At 39.2% G+C, this 20,125-nt stretch overlaps 1 protein-coding gene across 3 annotated transcripts in view; it reads left to right on the top strand.

The window, feature by feature from the left end:
* LOC124134084 (metabotropic glutamate receptor 3-like) overlaps positions 1-20,125 on the top strand; it is a 152,450-nt gene that overhangs the window by 14,414 nt on the left and 117,911 nt on the right. For 2 of the 3 annotated variants that reach the window (XM_048396827.1, XM_046498729.2), the window contains exon 2: positions 2,838-3,073. The gene's annotated coding sequence lies outside the window, so the exon portion shown is untranslated. Of the gene's footprint in view, positions 1-2,837; positions 3,074-6,470; positions 6,598-20,125 lie in introns of those variants that run through there. The other variant, XM_046498736.2, reaches the window with a different exon arrangement.

Genomic DNA, 20,125 nt, shown 5'->3' with positions numbered 1-20,125 from the left:
CGTATTGGCCTCCTATTGTTTACTTGGGGTAAAAACCGACAAAAAACCCAACTAAATCTCGAAAGAAAAAGATTTTGACAAAAAGAATCAGGTGAAATGAAGAAAACCACGAGTGAGTGAGTGACTTGAGTTTAATACGCTTTTAACAGTATTCCAGAAGTGATGCAGGTCTCAGACGTTTACCACTTCGGTGAAACCCACGAGCACGGGTATGGTGCTGACAATCCTAAAAACATAATCGGGGCGAACCGGGATTCGATCCAACAATCATAGGTTTCCGGCGTGTTCAAGGGACGCAACTCTGCACTGCGAATCGCGGCGCCTTTTTCACCGCTGTTCGTAATAAATGGTGAAAAAAAGAGAGTCTTTATTCTAAGAACAATCAATTATATATATCTTTCGGCATCCTGGCATGTTAAAGCTTGATTGTTTCTCATTCATAAAATTGTATTTTAGGCCAACATTTTTGTATATCGATTTATAAAAAAATTAAAGGCCTTACATCATTAGTGGGATCCACAAGGACGGGTATGGTCCTGACAAGCAACGCCCCCAATTAGTAACATTTAGTGCATCTCACGTACACTTGTATGAAATGGACATTTTGAAAACATAAAATCATCAACCTAGAAACCTCTCTAGATATACTTAAGACGCTGTACACATTCTCTGTTGCTGTTTGTCTCATCGATCTTTGATATCTGCACACATATTGATGGCATTCACATCGTAACATAGCCATGTTGTAAATAAATGTTCAAGCAGTCAAACTACAGATGCTCACAAATCTTCTCTCTTACGGTCTTTGTAAGGAAACCAGCTGCTTATTGAAGCAGCTACCTCTTAAAACAGACAATATTCATTATCCCGTGCACTGAAATCCCACGTGTATTGATGCGCGTTGGCATGGAAACCCGAAATGTAACTGGATAACGCCACGCCCATTATGCAATCGATCAGCATATTTATGATTCCTCCTACGGTGACTGGAAGCTATGACGAGATAAATGAGAGCATTGTTCTCTGTTGATGTGATAATGACAAAGCTATTAACCTGTTTCAAGGTATGCAGTAAGTCATCCACTTTGAGTCTTGAAACCCTATGGTCTGTTTCTTCATCCCCCGGGATCCAGGAAGCCAGCTAAATGAGCATGCCCTGATGACTCTGCCAGGTCGTTTCAGGTCCACGTCCTTTTTGATTCAGGTCAAGTAGTCAACATTGTAGTTATACAGGTCAGTTGGTGCAATTTTATTACTAGCATCGCAATGACAGACTCGTAGCTGCAGCATTCATTGTTGTTGCCTCAGGTTATCTTCGTATAAAACCAATCTACAGTTAAACCTGGTTAATCCGAACTTTTTAGTACAAAATGGTATTAATGATGTCAGCTGGTATGATTTGGTGTTAACGTGACCTGTCATGTATAATGAACCCTTCAATAACGTTTACATATGTTAAGTCTTTGGTCAATGCAGCGAACACTAACATGTAGAAATTATTATGCTTTTAAAGATTGACTTTTCACACATATGTGGTTAAAATATATCAGAGAGTTCAATACTAATAATTTTACCTTTATGCATATTTGTGAAGACGGATCCTTCTTGAGGTGCCTTGTTCAATACCCTACACACTAACCCCTTTCATTCTTTTCAAACTGAAACTTAAATTAGATTAAATCATCTAAATTTTAAATTTGAAAAATCCTAGAAAATGGTATATACTCTGAATACAGACCGTAGGAAGTCCTTAAGGATGTGAACAAATGTTGGAATGCCATCACATGATATTGCACATGTGTCGCCTCATGTTATGACATGGTGTGATTTATAGCATGTAAATACACATAGCAGCAGTCACCTGCCATAAAGACAGTTTAAATCATCGCCTGTTGACGATACTGTTAGTGATACAGATGTTCCGTGTCCTGGTGATAACAGTTACTGTTATCACGTGTCCTGTATGTAGACTCCTGCCACGTTCCCTGTTACCACGTTTCCTGTTTATGACACTCTCGTCACGTGTCCTGCTGAAGCTGGTGATACTATTGCCACGTGTATTGTCTATGATACATATGTATCATTTCCTATTGATGGTGCATTTGTAACTTGTCCTGTTATTATTCTGTTGTCAGGTATCTTAAAACTGATGCATTTGCAACTTGTTAAGGATACTGTTGCCACGTGCCTTGTTCATGATACTACTGTAGCGTGATACAGTGCTCATGTTACTGCTGTAGTACAGTAACATTGTAACAGTCACATTTATGTTGACACATTTATAATGTGTTCTACTTGTAATAACATTACTGTTGTTTGATTTGCAGGTGAATATTTGCTGTGTATAATAATAACTTTACACACGGATGACTGTTGCAATGTCAAGACTAGCTATTGAATTGACAAATCTGCTGACTAAACATTATTCGAAAATGATTGTCAAAGAAACGCCAGTGCCTTACACATATTCCTACTCACAATTAGTCGAAATGAAAGCCAATGATGACATGTCACCAGATAACCCACAAATGCAGAGGGATTTACTTTTTTGGAGTTGGTCCGCATTCTTTTCTATGAAAAGTATGTGTAATCGTGGAAGGACCATTGCGTGTGGGTGTGTCTCGCTCTGGCGTATATTGATCCAGAGCTACATTGAACATAGTAACAACCGGGGACAAAGATGAATTGATATATTGAATCTGATGAGAAAAAATTCATGACAATAGATATATTTTAAATGTATATTTATATATATTCTAATAAATGTTTCAAGTAATACGAGAAACGTTCATACTATAATGACCATAATTATCATATGGCTTCATATTCTCGGTCAGATGCAAATGAAACCAGAAGAGGTTTATGGATAGGCGAGAGCATTCGCTGAAACACAACCTACAGCTGTGCAACTAAGGTCTTCTTCATCAATAGCCACATGATTATTGGCCTGCTATCCCGCACCTTGTAATCCGTAGCAACTCACGACTACACAATTACACAGTCAAATCTGATCCCCCCTGAAGAACGTCAGAAGACTGATGCTAAGGTCTCCACCACAAGTCCACGAGTTAAGGTGAGCGAGCTCTATTGCATCGTAGTCTTTGAAGTTGCAGTTTAGTTCCTGTGTTGGCGGACGTGATACTGTCAGTGTGGTTTCAGGCAAACTTACTTAGACGGTTTCTTGAGCTGATTAGACGGGTCTGGTGTTCCTGGGAACTGATTAATGTACCTTCAGGGCCATGTCAGTTCATATAATGACCTGAATTTAGCTTTTATCACACCAAATCACAATTATGGCGTTAAGCTTCAAGGAGATCATTTCGGTTTTTCTTGAAATTCCCACTGTGGCAAAATAGCTTTACCATTTTTCGGAACTGTTAATGTCATCAAACATTCGTTATTGTCACAATATCGGCAAAAGTTAAATAGTCTGTATTTGATTTGTAAAACTACATACAAGTTGGTTTGAACTTGCATAAATAATGCCCAAAGTTAGATGGAAACAGATGTGGTGTATTGACAAATCTATAGACGGGCAGATCGATGGACTAACACCAGCAACACATCACAAATACGGAACCCTTGTAGGCATGTATTTGACAGTGTAAATTGACATTATGGCATCATTTACCAGTGAGAAGGTCAGGGAAAAGTCAGCACTGTTTACTTGCAATCGGAATGCATCAGATATGAACGCCGAGAACAAGCACACTTGTATGCACTCAATGTAGGGCGCTGAAACATCATATGATATTATTTGTTTGTTGTTTAAAGCTTAACTCAGCAATATCCCAGAAATTTAACAGCATGCGGCCTGTACATAATCAACACACAATCCTCTTGTTGTTATTGTGAACAACGATGCAGGCTGTCGGGGTTCGATGCCACACACTCCACCAAATCACAGTGCCTGACCACTCGATCCATTTGGTCCCCTCTTACCACCAGCATAGGTTGATGGGGACCTTTTGTAACCTGGAATAAGGCCTGGTAAAACAAATCACATGGACATAACTTTAAAATATATCAGTAAACGATTAGAACCCAAAGGTTTATCAGCGGCATTGGCATCACTCAAATGTATAACTATCAATGGGTATCTCTCACCTATATATCAAAACATGTATGTTTCATTGAAACGTATGTGCTTCGAACGTTCATAACCCGATCTTACTTTTGCTATGTGCATATGTCTCAAATTCTCAAAACACGAGCACGTATCTCTATCTGTCTCGCTCTCTCTCTTTCTCTCTCCCTCTATCTCTCTCTCTCTCTCTCTCTCGCTTGCCCTTTCTCTCTCACACACATATATGTACCTCACTTTTATGTAAATCATGTATATCATTCAACATACGTGTGCACACCCATCAAACATACGTGTATATCGTTTAGCACACATGTGCATATCCATCTAACTTACTAGTGTATAGCAATCAAACATGCTAGTGTATGTCATTTAACACACATGTGTATATCCATCAAGCATGCTTGTGAATATCCATCAAACATACTAGTGTATATCACTTAACACACATGTGTATATCCATCAAACATGCTTGTGAAAATCCATCAAAGATACACGTATATGTCATTTAAACACACATGTGTATATCCTTCAAGCATGCTTGTGAATATCCATCAAACATACACGTATATGTCATTTAAACACACATGTGTATACCCATCAAGCATGCTTGTGAATATCAATCAAACATGCTTGTGAATATCATTTAACACACATGTGTATATCCATCAAGCATGCTTGTGAATATCCATCAAACATACACGTATATATCATTTAAACACACATGTGTATATCCATCAAGCATGCTTGTGAATATCAATCAAACATGCTAGTGTATATCATTTAACACACATGTGTATATCCATCAAGCATTCTTGTGAATATACATCAAACATACACGTATATGTTTTTTTAACACACATGTGTATATCCTTCAAGCATGCTTGTGAATATCCATCAAACATACAAGTGTATATAATTTACCACATATGTGTATATCCATCAAACATGCTGGTGTATATCATTTAACACATATGTGTATATCCATCAAACATGCTAGTGTATATCATTTAACACACATGTCTATATCCATCGAGCATGCTTATGAATATCCACCAGGCATACTAGTGTATATCATTTAACACACATGTGTATATCCATAATGCATGCTTATGAACATCCACCAAGCATACTAGTGTATATCATTTCACACACATGTGTATATCCATCAAACATGCTAGTGTATATCATTTAACACACATGTGTATATCCATCAAGCATGCTTATGAACATCCACCAAGCATACTAGTGTATATCATTTAACACACATGTGTATATCCACCAAACATGCTAGAATATATCATTTAACACATATGTGTATATCCATCAAGCATGTTTGTGAATATCCATCAAACATACACGTATATGTCATTTAAACACACATGTGTATATCCATCAAGCATGCTTGTGAATATCCACCAAGCATACAAGTGTATATCATTTAACACTATTTTTTCAAATAAATATATCTATCACACAAATGTATATAATTCAAATAGATCATCTGCAAACATATGCATGTATCACATGGACATCACTTTAAAATATATCAGTAAACGATTAGAACTCAAAGGTTTATCAGCGGCATTGGCATCACTCAAATGTATAACTATCAATGGGTATCTCTCACCTATATATCAAAACATGTATGTTTCATATCCACCAAGCATACTAGTGTATATCATTTAACACTATTTTTTCAAATAAATATATCTATCACACAAATGTATATAATTCAAATAGATAATCTGCAAACATATACATGTATCAGGTAGATGTTATGGTTCAATGGTAATAGTATTATGAACATTCAGTTAAGTTGGTTGAAATAATGCCATTAATACATGATGGATAATGTGACTGGCAGCGTGTACCTAGCTGGAGGCGACAACTTATTACCTGTGTCAGCACACTCACTTGTAACCAACTGTTGCCAAGCAACACTAGTATATCAGCAGGAACACTTTATTAAATGTATTCACCAATATCTCGTCCAGATATAAATATGGTGGATGAATAAGGCAAAACATGAACTTGAAACTATTGTAGTTGTAATGTAGTGTTAACATAAAACATTTACGATCCTGATTGTGTTTTACATTTTGATGGCATTCAACAGATGTTGAGTGAAATATTCGATTTGAACGTTACCTACTGTATTATTGATGCCTATCAAAGGCAATACAAGAACGACTCGTGTTTTATTCCATCTGTACCGATAAAATGATATGAAAACATGGTATTTGGAAAAGAATGGTTGTTGTATTGATATTGTCATAGATTTAGGAAACGCTTGAGCGATGAATACAGTTCGGGCCTTGTCATTCGTGTTAGATGACTGTAAGAGGATGTCCGACTGGTGACTCAGGTTGTGGACGTTTACGACAAGCAATGTTGATAACACCCTCTTCCGTACACACATGCACTGACTACGGTCACGTCAAACTGAAGTGGTGACACAGGCACGAGGATGTATATTGTCGACCTTGTCAAATACAGGGGTATGCATTCAGGTATGTGATATTATATGCATTTAGGTATGTAGTGTTATATACATTCAGGTATGTAGTATTATATACATTCAGGTATGTTGTGTTATATTCATTCAGGTGTTTAGTGTTATATACATTTAGGTATGTAGGGTTATATACATTCAGGTATGTAGGGTTATATACATTCAGGTATGTTGTGTTAAATACATTCAGGTGTGTAGTGTTATATACATTCAGGTATGTAGTATTATATACATTCAGTTATGTTGTGTTATATTCATTCAGGTGTGTAGTGTTATATACATTCAGGTGTGTAGGGTTATATAAAGACAGGTATGTAGTGTTCTAAACAGTCAGGTATGTAATGTTATATACAGACAGGCATCTAGTGTATATACATTCAGGTATGTAGTGTTATATAAAGACAGGTATGTAGTGTTCTAAACAGTCAGGTATGTAGTGTTATATACAGACAGGCATCTAGTGTATATACATTCAGGTATGTAGTGTTATATAAAGACAGGTATGTAGTGTTCTAAACAGTCAGGTATGTAGTGTTATATACAGACAGGCATCTAGTGTATATACATTCAGGTATGTAGTGTTATATAAAGACAGGTATGTAGTGTTCTAAACAGTCAGGTATGTAGTGTTATATACAGACAGGCATCTAGTGTTATATACTGTCAAGTCCACACTGTCATGTACTGTAAAATATATACTGTTATATACATAGATGCTGTGATATACTGTCAGGTACATTATGTGATTTACTGTCACGTACATTATAAGTTGTAGCAGGATCACTCTAGGTGCACGTATGCATCCCGTGTTTGGTTTTATACCACTAGCCGGAGGTGTCTTACTGACACGTTTTATATGACATTGTACAGGAATTAAAACTAAGCAAGCAAATGATAGAAAACAGCTGTTCTTTTGAGGGGTGGTTAGCTTTTTCTATATCTCGTGACTTTCATAGAATCGGAAAAAGCGATAGGTGTTTTGCCTCGAAGAGGGGTATAAAGGGGTATATTCTGCCTCTCACGCTCCACGTGCAGCCTGTCTTGCTCGTGGCGGGGTGTAAGGGATTTATCAACCCGCCGAGAGATTTATTTCCCATCAAGGCGGGACATATGGCATTTTATGAAGATCAAGTGGGCCGTCCTTGTCTCATCATTCAGGCATGGAGGTATGATAAACTGTTATATGTTGTCACAGTTATGCTGTGTTATGCTTTCACGTATAAAATGTGATATAATGTCAGGTACATATTGTTATATACTGTCACATTCATACTGGGTTGTATAATGTCAGGTATAAAGTATAAGTTAATGTACATATTGTTATAAACTGTCACGTACACACTGCTATATTCTATCACGTACACACTGTTATATACTGTCACGTGCATACTGTGATATACTGTCACGTCCATACATGTATGTTATGTACTGTCACATTAATATTGCGTTATAATTTCACGCATATACTGTTATATACAGCCAGGTACATTCTGTGACATACTGTAACGCACTGTGATATTCTGTCACGTACATACTGTAAAATGCTGTCTCGTACACACTGTGAGATACTGTCACGTACACAGTGAGATACTGTCTCGTACACACTGTGAGATACTGTCACGTACACACTGAGATACTGTCTCGTACACAATGTGAGATACTGTCACGTACACAGTGAGATACTGTCTCGTACACACTGTGAGATACTGTCACGTACACACTGAGATACTGTCACGTACACACTGTGAGATACTGTCACGTACACACTGAGATACTGTCACGTACACACTGTGAGATACTGTCACGTACACACTGTGAGATACTGTCACGTACACACTGAGATACTGTCACGTACACACTGTGAGATACTGTCACGTACACACTGTGAGATACTGTCACGTACACACTGTGAGATACTGTCACGTACATACTGTAAAATGCTGTCTCGTACACACTGTGAGATACTGTCACGTACACCCTGTTATATACTGGCACGGACATACAATGTACTGTTATAAAATGTCACGTACATACTATTATGTACTGTCACGTACAAGCCGTTATATACTGTTACATTCATAATGTTAGGACAGATTAACTATAGCAAAATGAAAGAAATGGGTAGTCCTTAACTTCGTTTGAGTGGTATATAACTTCGTCGTGTACATCGCACTCATTAACACCTACCCATGTCTGGCGTGAAGGTGATCAATGACAAGTACTGGTATCGCTTTGTTAGCGCATCGTATCCTTTTGCTGTAGTGACCTTAACATCAAAAGGTCTTCAACAACTCATGCTTGCCGTAAAAGGTGACTGTGCTTGTCGTAAGAGGCGACTAACGGGATCGGGTGATCAGGCTCGCTGACTTTTGTTGATGCATGTCATCGTATCCCAATTGCGTGGATCGATGTTCATGATGTCAATCACTGGATTGTCTGGTCCCGACTCGATTATTTACAGACCACCGTCATATAGCTGGAATATTGTTGAGTGCGGCGCTTAACATCAGACAAACAAACAAACATCAAAATGCACCCAATGTCGTTACATAATATAAGACTAATATTTTAAGCGTATATCTGTTTATACATAATATCTATACATACTTTACAATTGCACATGGCATCTCTCCACCAGTCTGTCCCTCGCACACAGCCACCTACGCATTTAGGAACATTTAGTATCTCTGTCAGGAATTATCGTTATGGGGGCTGGGGTAGCCTGGTTGTGAAAGCGTCCGCTAGTAACGCCGAAGAACCGGGCTCGATTCCCCACATGGGTACAATGTGTGAAGCCCATTTAGGGTATGCCCCGCCGAGATATTGCTGGAATATTGCTAAAAGCGGCGTAAATTTATACTTACTACTCACTCACTCACGGTCGTCATGACATGCGTCGTATATCAAGTAATATGCCCTAAATTCTATGTGCTACTTCAGATGTGCTTATATTACAGTCCTTTCTCTCTTAACATGTATGCAAGGTCACCTTTGACCTACTTCACAACAATCCACATGAACAGGAAAAGCAAGTCATGTGATCGTTTATCTCGGCACAAGTGTTTATTTGTAAACGATACATGACTATTTCCGGAAGTTCATTAAACAAAACCTTTTCTGCTATTGCAACACACAGTCAAAGGCCAGACCACTTTCAGTAAACTATCGCAAGGTTCAACATGGGGCACGTGAATGCTGTGTTAAAGTTTGTACTTTGTGAGAACAGCAATATTGAAAATGAGAGGTCATTTCCGATTGTTATTGTCAAATGTCGATCTTTGGTTGAAAGTTTGATGGGGCTTAATATATTTATTTTAACATTTTCTCCAGTACGTTTGGAAAAAAACATATTATTTAACTATTCACAGTTACCATATTTCAGAAGTTAGTTGTTGAAGAAAGAAGGGAGTTGCTTTGCGTCCTGTGTGCTATCTTAGTTTTATACTTTCTACCAAGATTTCAAAGAGCACCATACGAGTCTTGCTCAGAAGTTGTTTGATCAAGGTTATAACATTCAAGGGGGGCACGGGGGACCCAGTCGTCTAAGGCGCCGCGATTCGCTGTGCAGAGTTGCGACACGCCGTGATATAACTGGAATACTGTTAAAAGCGGCGTTAAACCCAACTCATCACTCACACTTTCAAAAAGTTTAATCTTAGACATGTGGAGGACATTTCCAAATGTGACGCATCAGTGACCAAAATGGTGACCGATGCAAGTCCCTATTTTGACTTAATTATATACCATATGTTCGCATGTTTTTTCAGGTGAGCATTTGACTTTCCTATGCATGTGTTTGTGACGGGTGCCACCGGTGGGGAAGGATACGCTCACCTTTTCGCGAACACCTGGCATTATTACTATTTGATAGTGATTCATAAACACATGCTCATGATGTAGTCGGAATTGTACAATCGACTCTGCTTTATGTAAAGGTTTCTATTGGACATGGAAAGGGTTTTGTCGCTTTATTTACTTATGCAGGTACCCTTGAAGACCCTGGTTAGCATTGCTCTTCAACAGCCCATATTTGTTGTTAGAGGCGACGAGCTGAATGAGTTGGTCGATGAATGTCAGCGTATCCCAATTACGTAGACCGATGCTCAATTACGTAGACCGATCACAGGATTGTCTGGTCCAGATTCAATTATTATTAGACCGTCGTTATATAGCTGGAATATTGCTGAGAGCGGCTTTTAACAACAAACGATAAAACCAACGTAATCACCTGGGGTCAATCCTACGATCCTATGTTGGTTGTATATTTAAACGTCATATAATTCTTTGTGGAAAGATTCACCTTAATTAATAGTATGTTCCTAGACCTTTCAACACCATACCGCGGGCACGCGCCGAAGTTCGTGCGTTTATTTGGCACTCCAGAAACACAATATTGTGGGTTCGAATCCCGGTTACCAGGTTTTGCCTGCTCGTGCTCGTGGCTGTCACCAAAGTTGTAAACGTCTGAGACCTGTATCATCTCTTGCTTTCCTCCCACATTAAGCTGACACGTCGTGATGGAACTAGAGTATTGTGAAAAGCGGCGTTAAACCAAACTCACTCACTAATCACTGAAGCAACATACTATGATATCTTGTATGTCTTTAGCAAATCGGTAAACGTCTTCGGTTGGGGTATTCAGCTGATACTTGTGACGAATAGAAACTGTTCAAAGCGGCGTAAAACCCAGCTTTAAACCCGGCGTTTATTTAAGACATGGCATTTTCTCTGTCCAATTACTTGTTTACCCTTCACACATCCGCATGATTGAAAAAACGTCTTTTAATGTTTCCTTGAAACAAATATAGGTACTTTTGTTGAAAATTAAACGATAACGTTTTTAAGAGGATAAGCGCCAGCATATAAGATTTTGACAAACGATCAGCGTAATAGAACGATCGACCAGCATACCAAAATGCTATTTTTAATAAACCCAAAGTGGATATTAAGGTACTACGAAGTGTATATGCTGATCCGAATAGGTCAGCTGTACATGAATAGCATCAATGATAATTCTTATAATTGTTGACACTTGAAACACAACGTGTGAAACACTATGATCCACACAGCAAGGGAGACAATCCACGAGAGCCAATATTTCCACTGCTGCATTTCTGTAAAACACGGCGAAATGTTTTTTAGCCTTTATGGTTTTAAAAAAGGTTTTGCAATATCCAAAGTGAAAGAAAAAAATGACATGCAATATTCGAACAATTAGTTATTGATTCCCACTTTGTAATGCAACGTTATAAAGAGGTAAAGGGCATGTCGTATTCACATCGACTGGGATTACGTGTCCCTATAATATACTTTCACTTCCATTCGCCGAGCATGCTCTGAATAGCAAAGAACATAAATCAATAATTCTCGGAATATACAAATTTCAACATGAGCTCTGAAAATTTGGCTTTGAAAAAAAATATGTCCATCATCACTTCAAAGTAATATATGCCTAAAGAAAAAAAAACACTGTGTGCAGTCCTTTTAGACGAAGGGACAAATTTAAAAATCGATAATGTTCAGTTCTCTGATTGATGGCATGGTTCTCTATAATCAGTGCGAATGAAAGAGACAGAACTTCCTCAGTTAGCAGGTCTGCAATGAGCTGAGTCTTACTTTAGCAGTTCAGTGGCACATTGTTGACGTGTACTTTATTGTTATCGTACGCAAAAATCAGCCATATATGATGGTGCGTGAAGAGAATGATTGTCCAGTGATGTCAAATGCTGTTTTTCTACTAATGTTTCCTCATGAGATTCATTTGTCCTATGCGGAACAGTGACAAGTGTCTCCTGTTTTCATTTGCCTTATTTGAATATGTCACTTCTATTATTGATGCACTTTAACATTTTTAGAACATTGATAAACCACTTTGAATGCATGTATGGCAGTGTTGTTTGACGTCAGTGTTTAACTTTAGAATAATGTCTAAGAGGTCATGGTTGGGACAATTATATTCGCATATATCATCGTACCAAAATAGTGCGCACTTTATGTGCCATCGTGGATTTCCCAGTCATGTTGAACAATATACCACCAGCCTCTGCTTATGGCCTCTACATTCCCCAGTTGCTACGGTACTTAAAAGCGTGTAAATATACTCAACAACAAAAGTTCCTGTGACACCAATATTTTAGTGTATTTTTCAAACAAGTAAAGTTGGGTTTTCAATATTGTAGTACATGTGTGGAATCAAGTCACAAAAGTGCAACTGCTACAGAAAAGCATGAACACCATGCAAAAGTTGACTTTTATGCAAGCCCCATGCATTTCACTAACCAAGAATGGGTATAAAAACATGTGCGTTAACGGGATTCCTTATGCATTGTTTAGCATCGTGCTGACAACAACCACTCAGAAAAACAACACAATTACGCAATTATTCAACATTAAGAAATGCCACGCCTGTCCGAAAATGAGCGTCTGCGAGCCATTGGTATACTTGAAGCAGGATCGAGTCAACGGGATGTTGCAAGACAATTTTTGTGTTTATGGCAACGTTGGCAACAGACGAATGCAGGCAGAGACCATCCTCGGACTGGCAGGCCACGCGTAACAAATAATCGACAAGACATATGGATTCGAACAACACACCTACGAAATCGATTACAGCCAGCAACAGTGACTGCAAGAAGCATCCCTGGCCTCCGACGAATATCTTCACAAACCTTACGACTTCGCCTCAGATCTGCAGGGATTGTCACCAGAAGACCAAACCAGACGTCCCATTTTGATGTGAAACCAGCGTCAAACACGTCTACAGTGGTGCAGACAGAGTCTACGCTGGACGGCCATGCAGTGGGGACAAGTTCTATTCACTGACGAGTCTCGTTTTCACCTCAGCCACAGCGATGGACGGATTCGAGTGTACCGACGTCGATGTGAACGTTACGTCAAACATTGTGTCATGGAAGAAGATCGGTAGCGTTATGGCATGGGGTGGGACTACAGCAAGACAGAGGACCCGTTTGATAGTGGTAGAGGGAAATCTCAATGGACAGCGCTACCGCGACGAGATCATAGCCCCTGTTGTTCTACCGTTTTTGCGTCGTCATGGCCCAGGCATTACCTTTCAACATGACTGGCCTCATATTGCTCGACTTGTTCAGGATTCTCTTCAACAAAACAACGTGAATGTCATCCCCTGGCCGGCCCGCTCGCCTGATTTCTCACCAATCGAGCACATGTGGGTGAGATGGATCGGCGCTTTCGACGTCAACCACGTGTTCCACAGACACTCCAGGAACTTCGAAACATGCTCTAGCAGATATGGACAGATATCCCACAGGACGCCAGGTCCATTCCATGAGAGGTGGACACACGCTATTGATTTGTAAATTGACATTTTGGCATGTTCATGTTTTTTTTATGAAATCACGCATTTTCTGAAGTCTAAACCATGTGAACACTTACAGGAGTCTTTTATCTGTTGCAAACCGAAATTGTTTCAGATTTGGTAAAAAACATAACTTTGCATTAAATCTTATTCAATGTCACAGGAACGTATGTTGTTCAGTATATTTATATTCAAATATCATCGAAAGAAACATTGTGTCTACAGGTCAAGTCACTCCAGAACTGACCCGTGAAGATCCGGGGTAGGATAGGTCTTCGTCAGCCCATGCTTGGCGTAAGATGCGACTATGCTTGGCGTAAGATGCGACTAACGACTATCGGGTGGTCAGGCTCGCTGACCAGGTTGATGCATGTCATCGTATCCCAACTGCGTGGAACGATGCTCATGACATCAATCACTGGATTGTCTGGTGCAGACTCGATTACTTACAGACCGTCGTCACTTGGCTGGAATATTGCTGAGTGCGGCGTTAAACAACAAACCAACCAACCAACCACCAACAACAAACACACAAACACTCCAGAACTTTTATCGTTAACATTCAGAGGAATTAACTAAATACAACACGCTGCTTGTCAACATGATGCGCGGTGCTACCCCAAACCATGATCATTACATGGAGCGTTCACTCCCTCTTACTCACTGGAACTTACTTTAATGGATCGAGTGGTCATACTTGGTGACTTGCTTAACGTCGCACCCCAACGACGTGGATCATTGCTCATGATACTGATCACTGGATTGTCTGGTCCAAACCCGACTGATTGCAGGCTACCGTGGTAAGGCAGGACTACTGCTGTGCGGCGTTTAATAACAAAGAATCACATAAATCTTTATGAAAAGTGTCTGAGAGGCGGGAGCTTCAGACAGAGCAGGATAGTGATCCATTCATTTAATTTCACCACAAATTTACCCTTTACCCTCAAAGGAATCTGTTTCGGTAGATAATCGAGACGGATTATTTTGCGGCGTTGACGTTTTGAACTAAAAATCTAAACTATAGTTAACATGACAAGTGTGATGAATAATCCTTGCAATTTCGTCATTATATATGGCTCACGGGTTTCGGAACCTAAACGTTTGTCGGATACATAGCTTCGTGGCCGAAACAACAATGCATTGGTTGCCTATTTGTGCAAAATAGGACTATAAAGTCTTAAGTTTGGCTTACTCGTATTATCATCTGTCTGCTCTAGAATACCTGCTTGAGCTACTGACAAAACACTCGCCATCGAGATCCATACCATCTTCTGACAAAGATCTTCTTACTGTCCATAAACGAATCCTGAAATCGTTTGGTCAAAGCTCCTTTAGCTATGGAGCCGCGTTCCTCATTTGCCTCTTAACCCGATACTATCTACTTCCCTGGACTATCAAGAGACAGCTACAGTCCTTTCTGTTCAGACAATACCATGCTATTGTATGTAATCTAATTCATGTAGCTCTGTGTGTATATTGGCATATATTTATGTATACTATGGTCATTCTGTATGGAATTGGCGTGGTACAAATAGACTAATAGTTATTATTAATAATAAATATAATGGCAGCGTGGTCATCAAATCGACAACTCATGCGTGTTAGACTGTGTCGTTAGGTTTCCACGTTGTCTTAACAGGTCTTGTTGTCACAAGGGGAGATCTAAAAGAGGTATCAGAGTTCAGAACTGTTCTGTTACGAGCCACCGCAAAGGCAACAAGACTATCCCATTGATCAAAACGTCTGTAATAACATTGATAATATCATCCGCTACGTTGGAAATGAGGTTGATTGTAACATATGCTACAATGTCAGAAATAAACTTGATAATAAAAACTGCAATAGCGGCGGTAATAACGCCGATACTATCATCTGCTATAATGTCGTTACTAACACTGATAATAACAGTTTTATATAATTATAAAACGTCACCACCAGACAATAATCAGTGTCGATTATCTGCCGAAACAGATTCCATTTTGCATTAACAGCACACTAGTGTTGGAAATTATGATGTATGAATCACTGAAAATCAGTGATGACACCAGGTGCTCGCAAAAAGGGTAAACATGTCTTGCTCTACCAGTAGATCCCGCCACCCACACACCAATAAAACGAGTCTTGACCAGACAATCCAGTGATGTTGGAGCAACTAAAATTGAATGAAAACATTGTCGTAAAAGGCGACTAACGGGATCGGGTGGTCAGGCTTGCTGACTTGGTTAATGCATGTCATGGTATACCAATTACATGAAACGATGCTCATTATGTCAATCACTGGATTGTCTATTCAAGACTCGATTATTTACAGACCGCCGTCATATAGCTAGAATATTGCTGAATGTGGCGTTAAACAAAAAATAAACAAACAAATGAATCCCAAATCCTAAAGACACAAGTGTGGTGCTGACGAACCAAGGATGATAATTCAAACTAACGACGTCTTACACAACACAGACTAACGTTGCAACGTATTTATTAGGATACATATATCAGATGTCGTATTATCTGAATACTGAGGTCGACCCAACCACTTACACAACACAAGCACAACAAAGCAAGTGGCGCAGCAGCCTTTCTACTACTTGATCACCCGTACTCACATGACACACCCAGAAGGCAATGACGACAGGTGTTAGTGTGTTGAACAAGCTGACTTGGATTTTCCAATTCTTAAAAAACAAATGGACCTGAAAATAAACTGTATTTAAAGTTTCTGATTGATCAATTGTGAACGATAATTCTTTTATCTTCCAGACCATTGAGTCTTTACGCTAAAAACATTCGTCACCACTCGCCTCTTTCCGTAACCTGCCCGGAATAACGCGAGTTGGTCACGAATGCGCTAAAAAATGTAAAAATAGTATTTTGCAACACTTGCCAACGGCAGTTTATGTGCTCTGGTTTGAGAAGTCATCTCTAGTGCTGTCAGTTTTATTTCAGTACTCAGAAAAGGGTACTTGAATACAGCCTGCCAACCCTTCGAAAACCACGTGTCTAAATATACGGAAAGTATTAAGGGCAGGTGCCACGTCATACCACAGCTTTATATCGGCTATAAAAGCGATTTCCCTTGTTGCGAGTTAGCTTTTGTTCCCTCTGAACATCCACTCCTGTATGCTTAAGAGAGCCTGTGCTGTGCACGAGGTAGTTTTATGTACTGTAAAGATCAAACGATAGCAGAGTGATTACATTACTCCTATCCGGCTCAAACATAGAGGGCATCTGCACGTGTTCATTGTTTCCAGAATGTGTCAACCTCAAGATGGCTAGATGTGAATGTCTAGAATTCTCCAAGCGTATGTAATCGATTCGTATCCTCATTAAACATAATATGCTAATGAATAATAACCTTCTTGCGTGTTCTGATTTATGGAATAACGAGCATTATCATAATTATATATCTGCATGAACTTGTATGTGTTATGTTCAATGTTAGCAAACCCTTCCTTTTCCCGAGTGCGCTGGTTCATCTAATACCTTCTTGAGCTGCCATTGCTCTTTACATCGCGAAAGAAGGCTGCGTACAACATACATTAATTTGTAGATGTCAGGGCGTTGCTGTGTCATGTATAGAAATATTCCGTATTACGCTTCTTGGAATGCTTACTGGTATACCGAGAATCAATAAACTTATCAATGTTTCTGCAGTGTAATGATTTTCTGTTGGGGTGCATTAAAATGGAATTGTCTAAGTGCGTTCTTTTTACCGTACATGTGAGTTTCCTCAACTCGCTCCTTAGATATACAGTAATAGATGCATTCATTTGCAGGAACAGTTAACTTTGCATTTTACTACATATTACATTGTGTGATTCCCAGGATAGGGTTATAAAAAATATCTTGCTAAACAGTAGACGTTGGTTTCACCGAAGTGGTAAACGCCTGAAACCTGCATCCCTTGGGGCTTTCCTCCCACATTAAGCTGACACGCCGTGATATAACTGGAATACTGTTAAAAGCGGCGTTAAACCCAACTCACTCACTCACTAAACAGTAGACAATGGGGCCCAGTAGACTAAACCATCGCTGTGAGTTCCATCCCTTAACCATGCCTCGATCCGCCAACTTGGGGTATTCACGATTCACACGGAACATAGTCAATGAGCTGTCGCCATACGAATGCCGTGGGTTTAATCAAAGTGGTTGGTAAATATGCATCACTTTGGGCTGTTCCCACATTCAGCTGTCAAGTTGTGATATGACTGAAAAACGGTGTAAACCATCGTTTGAACCCATTCACTCATATTGGGCAAAACTAGCGTAGTAAGCGTTCTGAGCATAAGATGGATATACAGATATCTGTGTCACAACAGCTATATGGGGATCGGCGTTTATTTACACCGTCCAGGAGGAATGGCAACATGTGCAGCTCAGACACTTGGAACACCCATCAAACAAGCATGGTATTTGGATATAGGTCAACATTTCATAAGAACAGTATGCTTTACTGTTGTTTGCAGTTGTGTGTTGCCACATACTGCGGCCGCCTCACTGGAAACAAACCACCAGTTCCCCCGCCACAAACCAGATGGGCACTGTTTTCAACCACTGGAAGATGTTTATTTAATTACACTCTGTGATGGAATGTTGGGTGATTTTGTTCTTTGCGATAAACACAGTAACTCGTTTTCTTTAGGTAATGAATAAAAATATGTAATTTCCTTTGCTTTCTTGCGACATTTCTCATTTGTCTTTTCAACAGATCTGACAGTACCGATACTTCTCTGGCCTTGCACTGTGGAACTGGTGATCTTTTTTCCATCGAAACCAATGCATTTATCACAGAAGTAATGCATAGTGAACGCACGTAGTCAAGCAATAAATGCACATAAATATACAGACATTAACACAATGGTTCTACATTATACAACTCGTTTGTGGCATCCTAGCTAAATTCTGCATGTATGTATTTGTTCATTTTATAACCATCGTGTTTTCAAACGTGTTTTGCATTAACAGAATATGGTTACCATAAGATGGTATATTAATGTAAAAAAATGCAGTAATGAAATAACTTGAATTCAAGTCACATGAATGTTAATGTGAAAGTTTTTGAGACAAATGTTGCGAATGGCCTAAAAAACCTTTAAAATCTACATTGTGTAATTAAATAGTAGATAGTGTTATTCAACAGCTGCTCAAACCAATATAACATCAGGAACATAGTGTGTGTTTATATACAAGGTGTTATTGCTTGTCTGTAGGTTGCAAGTGAAGCTATTCCGTTTCCGGGAATTGGTTGTATCGTTATGTCAATTGGCTGAGGAACTGAACAATCCTGGCTATTCTTACTTCGGAATGTTCGCCTCACAACGCTGTACAAACATTCCCAGGAACAAACCACCAGTCATTCAAGTGCAAAGGTGTTATGTTTTTATAAACAAACGTTTCCAGCCGAGTGGGTGTGGCTATTCTAGTCAAATCCATCCCTGCCATGTCTTACCTATTGCCAAGTTCAGTAGAACACCTTGGTTCTTTCGACAAATAGCTGTGTGCTTTACACGTGTAAGCGGTAAGATTGTACGTTAGGAAACAAGAATTGGCATGGAAAATTATGCTAACTCAGCTATTACGGAGAAATTCAAGTCACACTTGTAAACTATCATTTGTCACCAGCGATAATATTCAACTTAAACAGCAAAACGTTTGTATTTATGGAACTTGTTGACAACTATTTTGTCAGGTTGTCACGTAAACACATGCATATGATATAGTCGGAATCGTACAATGTACTTTGTTTTGGAAGAGGTTTCTTTTGAAAAAGGAAAGGGTTTGCCGCGTTTGTTTACAATGGTACCTATCCGCGCGTTCCCTATGAAATTGAAAGCAAATTTATCTGTGATGGAACATGTCGATATGTTCCAATCTTACCACATGAACATGTTACAAGTGAACACATGAACAAACGACATTTTACCCGTGGAAACATGAACATACAATTTACCTGTGAACGCATGAACGCACGACAATTTACCTGTGAACGCATGAACACACGACAATTTACCTGTGAACGCATGAACATACGACAATTTACCCGTGAACGCATAAACATACGACAATTTACCTGTGAACGCATAATCACACGACAATTTACCTGTGAACGCATGAACATACGATAATTTACCTGTGAACGCATGAACACACGACAATTTACCCGTGAACGCATGAACACACGACAATTTACCTG

This window comes from Haliotis rufescens, unplaced genomic scaffold, assembly GCF_023055435.1.
Source record: "Haliotis rufescens isolate VD_foot unplaced genomic scaffold, xgHalRufe1.0.p SCAF_16, whole genome shotgun sequence".
Lineage (NCBI taxonomy): Eukaryota > Metazoa > Mollusca > Gastropoda > Lepetellida > Haliotidae > Haliotis > Haliotis rufescens.
This window is presented reverse-complemented; position numbering and strand designations above follow the sequence as displayed.